This window comes from Larimichthys crocea, chromosome XII (assembly GCF_000972845.2).
Source record: "Larimichthys crocea isolate SSNF chromosome XII, L_crocea_2.0, whole genome shotgun sequence".
NCBI lineage: Eukaryota > Metazoa > Chordata > Actinopteri > Sciaenidae > Larimichthys > Larimichthys crocea.
The window spans coordinates 12188659-12201841 of record NC_040022.1 but is presented as its reverse complement, the minus strand read 5'-3'; the positions used below and the strand labels follow the sequence as shown (position 1 = coordinate 12201841).

Below are 13183 nucleotides of genomic sequence, written 5' to 3'. Positions count from 1 at the left end.
AGACAGATGATAAGGAAATGAAATGAAGATTTGTGGAAAGAACATGAGAAGGGTTAGGGTTAGGAGGAATATTTTATTGCTGAAAAGTACTCTATGGGACTATTTAACCCTCACAGGATCTCACAAAGGGACATCTTGTCCCCTTTTGTCTGTTAGCTCCTGGCAGCACACACACATACCATGAGCAAACACACGCACACACATGTACACACAGAACAGAGCTACACACCCCCTTCTCAGTGAGCTCACACTGCGGGGCAGTTGCAGCACACTAAAACCCCCCCTCTTGGCATTTTCTGGTGATTCCTGCACAACAGTTAGACTCACTCACTTTTTTGAGCTGTCTAACTGACGAAGACGTCCCATCTGCAGCTAGGTAGGTATTAATGCCATTGTTTTATCAGTTCAGTCTCATGTGGTTGGTTTGTGCACAGGACGCTGCTCATGTTACTGAAAGTACATGGTGTTCTCTCCTGTCTCTGTGCACATGGGCTCACACTGACATGTGGAATGGACTTCCCATTGATTTGCATTTCTATAGGCTTTACAGAGAAGCTTTGGATGCTCAAAAATTCTTTTTTTAAAGGACCTGTATGATTTGTAGACCATGTACCATGTTTATAATCTAATATTGCATAACTATAGTATCACTTTTACACTTATGTGATGGTACTATAAGTTGTTCCTGCTTCATCCCATGTCCTCATTACCAGATATGTGAATGCATGAGAGATTTATTCCTGTTAGAGGAGTTTTTGTCTTCCATGCAGGGGGGTAATTGGTTGACATTTAATGCTAAAGTAATTTAGGTGCTGCACAGGTGTCTCTTTTTTTCTTTGTGGAATATGAATGAGTGCTATATTAGGAAACATGTTCATGTGAGTGTGCCTGTTACTTCAAATGTTTAAAGAGAGAGAGAAAGAGGAGCTTCTCCTGGCGTGGCAGCAGGCTGTAGAAGCAGCCCAGGAGGTCGTGAAGTTCACACAAGTGCATTCCTACATGTCCCATAATTCATAGCTTTGTGAAGAATTTTAGGCTTTACCAGGTACGCAAAGAGCTGTGGATACGCGAGCGCGTCAGACGAGGAAGTTTCTTTAGATAAATAATGTAAAGTCATGTAAATCATGATTTATGTGTTTGAGGGGCATACATTAGAAGACTGGTCAGTGAAATTTAGATGCAAACTTTACATGGACGGTACCGTGTTTGTGTGTGTTGTGCGGGGACGCTCAGCAGCAGCAGCAGCAGCAGCAGCAGCCGTCGTCCTGTGCGGGTTGTTACATAACAGCTGAGGAGCGCAGTGCTCTGATGTAACGTTACACAAGTAAGATAATGGACGATAATGGATGATGTTAAAGGGTCCGTTCACCCAAATGAAATGAAACAAATAAATTAAAACTGATAGGAAGGAAGTTTTTCATTCAGCTGAAATTGATATTTTAGAAGTAGTAGTAGTTTAAAAGTTCAGTTATTGTAAGCATTCCTTTAATATGATCATAATGATCATATTTCATAACTTTCCTTGCATGTGCATAAACTATTTAAATGATCGGTTTGATCCTGTTTGGTGGCAGAAATCTCAAAATCTATAACAGATTTTTTCAATCATGCAAGAAATTCAAAAAGACAGTGACAGCCTCTCAAATGAGAAGCTTTTTCAGTTTTATGTCATTATAATGTCAGTCATAAACTGAAAATCTCCACTGAGACGTTTCTAAACGGATGATTAATGAATTCATCAAAAGAAATAAGAAGAGAATAATCAGCAGATTCATTGATGGTCAGCTGTAGGCCGAGTCCAAACTTTGTGTTCTGTGACCTTGAAGAAACTTTGAGCTGTTCCTTGCGGCTCAACCACTGTTCACACCTGTTGTTAAATACATACAATATATAGACAATATACTCTATTAAATATATAATTACACTGATTACTAATTAGAAAAGACAAATAGTGAAAGACAAATATTCTTTGACTTTGTCTCACCCTGAAACATTTTGCCATTACATGCTCTGACCTTTAAAGCATGGCTGCCATGTGCTGTGGTAAAGACTGCAGCAGCAAGATGCTGTAACCTTTTGCACAAAGCTGTCACTAGGTGGCACAATCCAATGACATGCAGGACTGTCATCATGTTTCAACCACAGACACACACCCACACATACACCAGTGACTCTCCATCACAAAATATTTGAATGACTTTAGTTTCTTCTGCACATTCAGTATTTGGTGGTCAGTCATCTCTATGTGTCTCCATGTGTGTCCATGCCTGAGCTGTATATTAGTGTAGGAACCCTGCTACTGCAGTTGAGAAACCAATGAGGAACCTCAATGCACCACCTCAACATTTTCTGTCCTCATTGCCCAATTTTCCGCCTTTGTATTTCAGTCGAGGTCACTGCCCCTTCACCCTTGCACCCACCCACCCGTCCCTGACTGCTGTGTACACACATGTGCTGCCCTCTCACATGTTTATCTCCTCCCACCTCATCCCATGTGCCCCTCCCCTTTCACCAACTCACTTTCTGTCTGTCTCTCTCTCTCTCTCTCTCTCTGTCTCTCTCTCTCTGTCTCTCTTGGTGGCTCTGGGATCCATAGGCGTTCGGAGGACCGGAACAGGACAGGACACGCACAAACCTTGACACCACACAACAGCACCACAGACATGTCGGACTCCGAGACAGCCGCTGCCCCCACCGAGGCCCCCGTCCCTGCTGCTTGTGCCAGCATCAAGGCTGACCTGGACAAATGGTGAGTGGCTGTTTCTTCTTCTACCTTCACAAACTCAAGTGAGCACAGGGGGAAGCTCTTGCGATCATTGGTCCACGTCTGAATGTTCCGCAAGTTCTCCTCTGGCTTCAAGAGTTGCCTTCAAACATTCCTAGATGTTGAACAACTGCAGGTGGAGTAGCCCAGAGGAAGGACCTGGCCATGTGAATCATTCGTGATGTGTTTGGATGTTGTGCTTGATCTTTGATGCTTAAAAGGTTCCACAGACACATCCAAACTTATAGCAATCATTTCTCAACAATTCTGATCTGATTTATCTGTGCACATGTCTAACTGGCGATTGAATGGGAATGCCGCAGCATCCTAAAATGCGGCATGTTAAAATGGAGTCTGTCCCGAGGAGGCTGCCATTAGCGCCGAAAACCACCAAGAGTGAATGAAGTCTTGCGTGTTGTAATGTAACTGAATTTGACATCTCAGCTTGACGCAGGAGGCCAAAGGTTACGAAAACTTGGGGTACTGTGTAAGGGAGAGTGATTTGGGGATTAATAATATGTGGCAGCGGGGTGATGTTTGATGCTCACCCGTACGCATGGATGAATGCTGGGAATCTGCTTGCGCCACTAGCCTCCCATTTCTCCCAGAATACCTTGCGTTAGCTCGTTCCGTTTGTTCCCCATCCGCCATCTCCTTTTGCCTTTGGTGTATCAGCATTCAAGGACACCAGCTCAGTGATATTTTAGGGATTTTGTTGCATTTCTTTCTTTTTGCAGCAGTGTGAGAGTGCAGCTCAGGGAGATGTGTGATGACATAACACATTGGTGCACATCTTCTGCACATCAACCATGCCATGCCTCTTCTTTGGAACAGTCCATTTTGACAGATAGGAGTTTTCTGGTGGATGGGACCTTTACTCTAATAGAATGCATTGTCATGAGCAGTTGCCTTGTATCTCTACATTTCTTGAACACTCGAGGCATAACTAATTAATTAAATTTCCCCTTTTTGTGTTAATATCTGCACAGAATACCCCCAGAGAAGGCTGCGGAGTCTGTTCCAGCCTGTCAGGCCCTGATAAGGTGGCAGTAGATGTGTGAAGCCTTTAGATAAGACACCAGGTTGAGGAGGGAGGGCAGGCAGATCAAGTTGTGGATAGTTGAGTAATCATGTGTGTAAAAGTTTCCCCTCATAAAGTGTCTGAGGACACTCCAAGATCCATTCACAGACTTACATAGTTAGCCTGACATAAATGAATATTCCTTTCCATGTTTAGGTTTTCTTGTGTTAAAGCTGCAGACAATGTTCTTTGTTCAGTCCCAGGGTATTCATGGTGAGGGGGCGTGCTGTTTACTGCAGCTCGTTAAAATGCAAGTAGGCATATACTGGGAACTCTGGCCAAGGTCAGCACTCTATAGGGTCTTTTTAACACACAGTACAATTGTTTATGGTGATAAGGCGTTCTGTCATGCATGCTACATATCATGCTTTCAGAAAATTGTTCTATGGGGGCCTCTACATGCAGGATATGAACCCATGACCTAGAAAGGTGGAAAGTCAGGTTGCACAAGCTGTTAACATCGGGCCCTCATGGTATACAACTGCATACTTGACATCGCTCTTTTTGGATCTGTGTTCCATGACCTTTAACTGCAGACGTTTCCCTCAGGAGATGGTGAAAACAGAGCTAAAAGAGCAAATACTTGACCTAGATGTGTCAGGTTGACAGAGACACACCTTTAAATGAATGCTAATGTTGCACCACAAAAACCTAAATGGTAAATGGTGGCAAATGTTGGCACATTGACAGCTAAATGACCATGGTGGCCTGCTAGATATTTGAACTCAACATTTACTCAGATTCACCAACACAGATGGCCATCCATCATCTGCTCAAGGTTTCTGCTACTGTCCTAGAGAAACTGTATTTGGTGTTTGATAGTGTACATCGATTGTCAGAAACAACTTTTGAACTAAACAAATCTGTTAAGAACCACTTCTCCAACCAACTTTGCAAGCCAACCATGTTCCCAAGATACCTTCGTTACACGTGACTGGTGGTGGTCAATCTAATATGCTGTCGCTGACCTCTTCTTTGGACGGAGTGCCATTCATTCTTTAAACTCTGTGAACGATAAGGGCGAAGGGAACAATTTGACATTGATTAAGACTGAGAGTTGTCACTATCAAAGACACCTGTCTAGAATATTTTCAATCTAAGTTATATAATAATTTATATTCTATTATTAGGTGTGCTTAAGGGAAAGTATTCAAATTTCAAACGCTCAGCTCCATCTTGCAGTCCTCCACCCTCGCTCAGCATGTGGCCACTTATGTGACAAATGCTCCTACATATTACCACACACTGAACGGAAGCGTAACGGCAATGAGAATACGCCGCTGCCCCGTCTGGGTCTTTCATTTTATTGCGACCAAGTCGTGCTTCAAGCCAACTGTAGATTCAATGTGGCTGACTGTGTGTAATGAATACCATAACCGGTATGTATTTATAGACACCTTGGATAGACGTGTGTACAAGTGAGACTGTATGTGCAGGATGCCATGACATGTTCCCTTCCATAGATCACGTTGCTGCTCCACCTGACACCTGTTTCTTTGAACCAGGCCAACCAAATAAGCAACAGCTTCACAGTGACACCCGCTCAGCCAGGGACGTATGGAGGCAGCCATGTTGGCCTTAGACCCTCATGTTGTGGTGATAAACATGGTCTTTGTACTCGTTTTCCATCAAATGTGAACATTTTGTGCACAGTTTCAGGACAGAATTCTTGCTGTTTAATGCAGTAACTATGACACGCTTCTGTTAAACAGTAGATAGAGTTATGACCTTGTCAAGGTCACACAGGCAAAGTCACACAGAGGTGAAGTGTGAGCAACAGGCCGAGAGCAAAGCAGAGTTGTTGTCAAAGATAATAGATTCATCTGTTTCATTTACAAATGGGCTCAGATGTGTTTTTCACTTAAATTTTGTTTTATTCTTTATTTCTTAAGCGCAAAAAATCCATATCAAGTCATTTTGTCTGTAGTTCAGTCTTACTTTCTCTAAGCAAGTTTTCAGTGCATTACAAATAATTTAGATTGGTTTGAATGCAAATCGACTTGTTTCAGGTGTTTCATGTGCTTCATCGTTTCAACACACAAACACTAAAAACTAAATTGTGGAGTAACAAAGTGCTGGAAATAAGTTTAAAAATTGATTTTTTTTTCCTTCACATTACAAAAGTATAAAAACTATAAGTTTGTAGTGAAACGTATCATCAGTGTGTACACAAGCATGCACAGAACAGTGTGTGACTTGTTGAGCTGTTAGTTCTCTGCTAATATTTGTCATGTAGTCCCTTTCACACTTATCTATACATTAACTGGAGGCGCTGCGCACGGAGAACGTAAATGTTCTTTGGACCAGACATTAAACAGACTGCCAGCTCCCAAGTACAAAGTCTTTGTAATGCCTGAGCCTGTGTGTGAATAGAACAGTCATTGTTTGGAGAATTCACAGTGAGCGAGTGGGTGTGTTGAGGATGTTGCACAGACTGTACCTGCGCCTCCGTGCTTGTCTGGAGGCTTATATTGCTTTCCACTCTTTTAACTGATAATACAGTTATGTTCACTTACATGTCATGCCGCTGTCGACAGTCATCATTACAGATAAAGCCACCTTCACACAGACGCCACCGCCCTCACCTACAAGTGTGAAAAGAGCATCTGGACAATGTTCAGACCTGAGGAAACGCCTCCATGTGGACATGTTTGTGTTAAACCTGCGTACTTTGAGACTTCAGTCTCTTTCACAAGAGTTGGACAGAAGCACACAGCCCCTTCACCCTCCACACACACACACACATGCACACACACACACACTGTCTCTGTTACTGATTGCCTACAGTTGTATGTGCATGTGCGTGACATGTATGTAGATTCTTGCCAGTGGAAACCGTGCTGGTTTCCATTATAGAATTCGTGACTCAGCAGAAGTCTGTAACCTGAGTGCTGTGCTGTAGTTGTGTCGCGCTGGTGGCACCAGTGTGCCCCCTCCACCCACCCTTCCTTCAAGCCCCTGCATGCTGCACCATCTATCACAATGATGAATTTTCATCGCCATCTGAATTTGCATTAAAGTTAGTGGCCGACCTCTCGTGTCTAACACTTAAATCACAGCAACGTTTTTTTGCATAAAAAATGTAATTTTTAGATTTTTTCTAAAACCCTGAAGGTCCTTTCTTTTACAATAGATTCTTCTGTTCTCAAGGTATTTCCAGAATGATCAAAGACGTCAGTGTACAAAATAACATTTATCTTAGGACAAAATGAGCAAGAACATCATTATTTCTTATAACTAGGTAATCAAATATGATGAATATGTTGGCAAAAACTGGACAGAATAGGCTGTAAGGATTCAGGAAACACCTGCTGATCTTTACATTTTCAAGCCTCCTGAGCTTGTCCTGTGTGATCAGACTCTTGACAAGGCCTACAGGGCTGATAGCAGAGTCTTGACACTCACACCTATGATAAACAATCAGAGCCAATGATAGGTAGTAGCACCAAATGTTAGGTCAGAAACCAGGACTAAAAGACACTACACACTCCCAGTACAAGGGCAGATGTTCCTACATGATTGTTAGACTGTTGAACTGTATGCTCAGCTCTGTAAATAAATGTATCCAGAGATAATACATGAGAGGCACAAACTATGACGAGGTAGAGCCTAACAACCTTTCTGCTGCCTAAGGTGGTGGTTCTCCTCTGTCGAGGGTCAACGGTTAAATCTGAGATTATTAACCTGGGAAAGCAGATAATAACATATGTGAGCTAGATAATATTCAAACTCAACCTCTCAAATCTTGTGAACTACAGGACAATTTAGACAAAGAAAGCAAATGAGCCTTCATTTAGGTTGGCAGTCACAGCAGCAGCTGACTGTGGGTCACGGGCAGACATCACTTTGTTTTAAGGGGGTCATAATCCAAACAGCTCAGGAGACACTGGCCTCAGGGCACTCAGGGATTCTTCATTGATCCTTTTGTGCTCCCCCGTAATGACACTGCACACTCAGCCTTAATCACATGATCTCTTGACTAATGTTTGGCCTCTACATCATCTTTTACCGCTGCACCTGCTCGCTGATCTATAATGCATGTTTTCAGAGGTCCTCCCAAAGGACTACAGTTCAGCCCAGTCTAAATAATTCAGCCTTCTTCTCCTGATTGTGTCCGAGATACGAGGCCCATGTCACTCTTCCACCGAGCCTGAGAGGGGGTCAGTCCAGTCAGTCCAGGACATACTGACATCACTGCATCAGGCTGCAGTGGTAGTGCCAAACAGTGTGAATTAGGTTTAGATTACAGGTCAGGCTTGTATTTCACCAGTCACCTTGATTACATCACTTTTAAGATTTCACATCTGAATATTATAAGATTTGTTTCATATAATCAAATTAGCATAATTGAGGCTGGACTGGTCACCATGACAACCCAGCTTTGCCCCATGACCCTGTAACATGACCTCTCTCTCAAGGGTCGGGATTTCTCTCAGGAGATCGCGTGATGGTGATGGTGATGGTGATGGTGATGTCATCGGCTCCTCTCATGCATGTAAGCATCTTGCTCTGATGCCTCTGTAATCCCCCTGTGTGCACTTTATATACATGTATGCAGGCACATCAGGACATTTGAAACTGTTCAATCAGCCCAGCGTCTGCAGCACAGTCAATTAACGAGGGCGAACAGAGGATGAAAAGGAGCTGTGCTTTTATTTAGAAAAATCTGAATTAGAAAACAGCCCAGATTTACAGGAAACAGTCTCACAACTTCTGTTTTTTTTTCTAAACTTGACAGTGCTGAAATCAGTCAGTTTATGTAGGGACTGAGATTAAGAAGTACAAGTGTGTGTAAGAAGTGTGTGTGTGTGTGTGTGTGTGTGTGTGTAGCGGTGAACTCTGTGGTGGATTATCTGCAGGGTTAGACTTTCTGTCCTCAGTGTCATACACTCATTGATTCCGCTCAAGCACACACACTGCAGCGTGCCATCAGAAATGCATGCTTTGCAGTGACACAAACTCAATGGTCACTCCATCCCTCCCGGCAAAGTAAAGCACCGAGTGATAATCTGCAGCAGCCAACTGTGCGTTACATCATTAATAGGCCTCAGTACAAAGAGATGAAGCAGCAGAGGTGGGCCCGTGTGACTAAGCTAGTACTGTTTATTAAAATGGGTGTGACGCTGTAATGCGACAGTGTTGGTTTCCTTGCTTTTTTAGTTATGCAGAATATAATTCATTCCTCCCTTTTGGGTGTGTGAGTGATCGCAGTGTTGAAAATTTAACTGATTGTTGTTATATTGTTGGACTGTCTCCTGCTTACAGGGTAGCTTTCTTCTCGTTTAACTCTCACCAAAAACTTTCCCCCAAATGTTTAACTGTCCCTTTAAAGTTGCAATTTCCACTAACTTTAGACTCTACAAAGCCTACAAAGGTTTATGGGTCTACTGCATGTTTGAAAAGTTGTATGAAGCCTTTTGTGGCTCCAGTGGAAAGCTGGATTGAGTCACTTGAGTCCGTGTCAAGTGGATCTGAAGACTAAAAGTTTGAAAAAGAAGAATTAAGATCTGGAGGTGTTGAGTTAGAGCGAAGTACAAGTTCTCCACCCCTCATGTCTATCTGAGGCTAACAGCTCAGTTGTATTGTGGGTAATGCAGGCGTCTGGTTTTGACAAGCAAGAAGAATGTAGAAGATAAAAAAACACAATATCTCATTGTGAGTCTGCCCACATTACAGGAGTGGAACTAAATCTGCTCTTTCTAGATTTCAGTCTGGGTTGATTTGACATTTTGTACACCCTTTTTATGAATGAGTGTAGTGAGTTTCCTGTGACTACTTCACATTAAAAGCCTCCCCATGTTTCATCAGTTGAACACTTTTAATGTGAATTAGCAGCAGCAATAAATGTCGCTTTAGCATTAGCAAAAACACAATGCGGTTCTTCCAGTGAGGCTGAAATTAAAAACAGCAATGCTGGATTCCAGGCAGACATTGTTTTCTGTGAATTCCCTGTGCCTATGTATGCAGTTTGAATGAACATGACTGGCAGACCCTGCCAGTAAAAATTTAAAAATACTCTATATAGAGAGATAATTACAGAATTTGTATAAATTAAATGGCTATTGCTAATCCTGTGAAAATACAGAGAGAAAGACCTTTAAATTAGAACTACTAGATATTGGATCAGTAGCAGTTATGTTGAAGGCAAACAGGTACTGCTTTAAAGTCAAATGAAACCATGATGGAGGGGCTGATGTTTAGGATTGCTGTCCTGCTCTTGTGCTTGAGCATGGATTGGAGGAAAACCAGAGCGGAGGGACGTTAAGACCTCATGAAACGACGGGAGGAGCCAAGCGATGGAGTTTACATCATGTCATCACGAAAACCCCTCCTCCTGTGCGCTCAGCCTCTCACCCCCGTGTGACATCTCCGCATTATCACGCAAACCTCGCTCCCTTTCTAGTGTCCTATCAAACAGATGGGATCATCCACATGGCCTTCTGTATCCGTCCCCCCTCCCTCTGCCCCCCCTCTTTCTCCGTCTCCCCTCCCTCCCTCTCGCTCCATCACCCTAATGCTCTTTGGCAGTGTCGGCTGCTGTGTTTGCTCCTGCATGCGAGCCTGAAATAATCTGTAAGCCTGCATTCTCCATCTCTCTCACTTTCATCACGTTTTTGGCCCATCCTTCGTCCATTCTTTCTTATTCATTCTGCCTTTGTCAGCTGGTGCATTTCAAACCCATTGAGCAGTTGTCATTTAGAGGAAATCTCAGTGGATATCTATTAATTTCAGTGACTGTGATCAAGCTGTATAAATGAGTTGCACTGGCAGCATTGGTCTCAGTTCAAGTCAAATCATTTTCAAGTGATCTCCACACATCCCCCTCATTTATTTACCTTATCTAGAGACAGGAGTGAGATTACTACGTGTATTTCTGCCATTTATGTTTGTTAGCACATGAAACAAGCATCTGTTTTGCCAACAGAATTTAGCTGGACTGGGACTTAGCTGAGTCCACTACTACTGCTGACAAAAGCTGGACTAAAGCTCTCTGTCATCCCCTCTTTCTGTTTCCAACTCGCATGCCATCTGTGCAAGAAGGTGACATTGAAACGCAATAAATGCTAATGTATTGACAAGCGTAAACTCTAGAGCGTGATCTAACTGTCGCCCGTCTCTCTTTCAGTGTGGCAGAGAAGGGAGGCGAGGGCTGCAAAGATCTGATGGAGGCCTTCGCTGCTTGCGTGAAGAGTGCAGCTGAGGGGACGTCATGAGGAGTCGCCCTCCAACCTCTAATGTAAGGATGTTGCATAACTCACTGATTCATTCCTAGTCATAGAAAGTGGTTAGAGTACAAACAGTTCACAGAAAAGAAAAGTCTGGACTAGCATGGAGTGCTGTTTCTGAAAAGGAGATTTTAAATGTAATTCTCCAGCGTTTTACACTCTACACATGAAAATCCAATCGCTTCAGGTGTATCAGAGTAGATGTAAACCACTTTTTAATGAACCTGCCTACTCTTTCCATACACAGCAGGTCTAGGCTGTACTCTTTATAATATTATTTACAGAGACTTAACAATTCCAACCATGAGCAAGCACTTGGTGACAGTGGCAAGGAAAAACTTCCTTTAAGAGCCTAGCTCATGGTGGCATTTCAACTTTGACCTTAGGTGCTGCTGACCAACAAGATAACAGCTTTACCATGCAAGCAGGGATTCATTCAGTGAAATGAGTTTGCAGGTACCTCTGATGACATGTAAAAAGCAGTACAGCAGCTTTAAGGCTACAAACAGTAGTAGATGATGAGTTTATTCTGAACGTGTACAAGGGCAAGTGTGTTCCATTTAGCTCCCCCGCTCATCACCCACCCACTTTCACTCCACTCTGTGGCCTCCATGCGACATATACTGTTACATAATATCAAGGGGAAGTAAATGAAGGCAAGTGGAACTACTAATGAAACACAGCCCTAGGCTTCCATCTCTGAAAGTGATTTTATTCACTTAAGGTGTCACACTTGACAAGTCCGTCAGCTATATAAACACAATGTAGTGTTGACTGTACATCAACAGTACAAAAACCAAAAATATTCAGTTTACTTTTACTAATGACAAAGAAAAGCAGCAGATCCTGCAGTTTGAGAAGCTGGAACTGAGTATGAGTCGCACCATATCACTATTGATTAATCAGGTATTAAAATAGTTGATTTACTAATCGATTCATCTATGTAACTGTTTCACATAAAAGTAAAAGTATCCGGATATAGATCAGATGTTCACATAAGGTGTGTCCTTCTCCATCTCTTCCAGGTCCACTGCACTGAGTCCTCCAAGTTCCCAGCATTCCCTTCTGCACAACAACACTGGACTGAATGATGACAACGATGATGATGATGATGATGATGCTGTTGATGATGGCGTGACAAACATTGTGTTGATTCGGGCTGAATTTGGGATCTGGCGGCAGTAACCAGTCTCCTCCCCCCTGTCCTCCCCCCTCCTGTTTTAGGTTTATCTGGTGTCCCTCAGTCTTACCACCATTCCCCTTCTCCCTCTACGTCTGATATACAGCTCATCGACTTGTAGACAATTCCAGAGAGCTGATGGGCTGTGATGTAAATTGTCGACTTGAGATGAAAACTTATAAATGGAAATAAAAGTATCAAGTAATTGGTATAAAAATAAATCATGATCTTTTGTTTCATTTCTTTAAATGTATGAACCCTGAACATACTGAAGTGTTTCCACTGTATGAATCATTACAATGTTTTTTTCACATACAGTATCTACATAATCTTTGGCACATATAAATCAAGCTTAATGCGCATTGCATGCACATTAAATTGGAGAATAAAAGATCATTCCACAGTGTGCATTGACAAGCAGACATCAATACCGTCAGCTGTCTGTTCGGCTGTCCTAATCCAGGCCCACAGGGTACACTCGAACTCCTTTTGCCTTTTGGCATCGCACCCACACATTCCCAGATTAGCCTGCTGTCGTTGCCTCGCTGTCAGAGCTGTAGCTGATACATTCCATACATATAGAGCAGAGCTTGCAAAAGCATTAGGTTACTCAAAAATGAAATGTGCTGAAGAAGTGTGCATTTAGTGCAACAAAAAGTTGACTAAAAACGAGTCACACCAGTGAAATAAACACTAAACCACATTTACAGCACTGAACACCATCCATTCCACCCCAACTTTATCAACACAGCAATTAAATAAACATAAAAAGTGATCGTAGTTTTAGATATGAGCTCTCTTTTTTTCAAATTACCAGTAGTGAACACAAGAGGGAGCTCCACCTGCAACACTTACTGTTCATTGTAATGAGCTGGTGCACGGTGGGCAGGTTTCCCACAGGACTGTCCAGGTGTGTGCATGTGATGTAACTG

The 13183-nt window shown here is 42.7% G+C and overlaps 1 long non-coding RNA gene across 2 annotated transcripts; it reads left to right on the top strand.

Moving 5' to 3' along the window:
* The first annotated feature begins 224 nt into the window (after positions 1-224).
* LOC104922925 (uncharacterized) lies at positions 225-12472 on the top strand. 2 transcript variants are annotated; one of them, XR_797102.3, is made up of 4 exons: positions 225-376; positions 2597-2749; positions 10972-11082; positions 12097-12472. It is a non-coding gene; the product is annotated as an uncharacterized LOC104922925 (long non-coding RNA). The 2 variants fall into 2 exon arrangements; XR_003463422.1 differs by lacking the exon at positions 225-376 and adding an exon at positions 1306-1324.
* Positions 12473-13183: the final 711 nt, after the last annotated feature.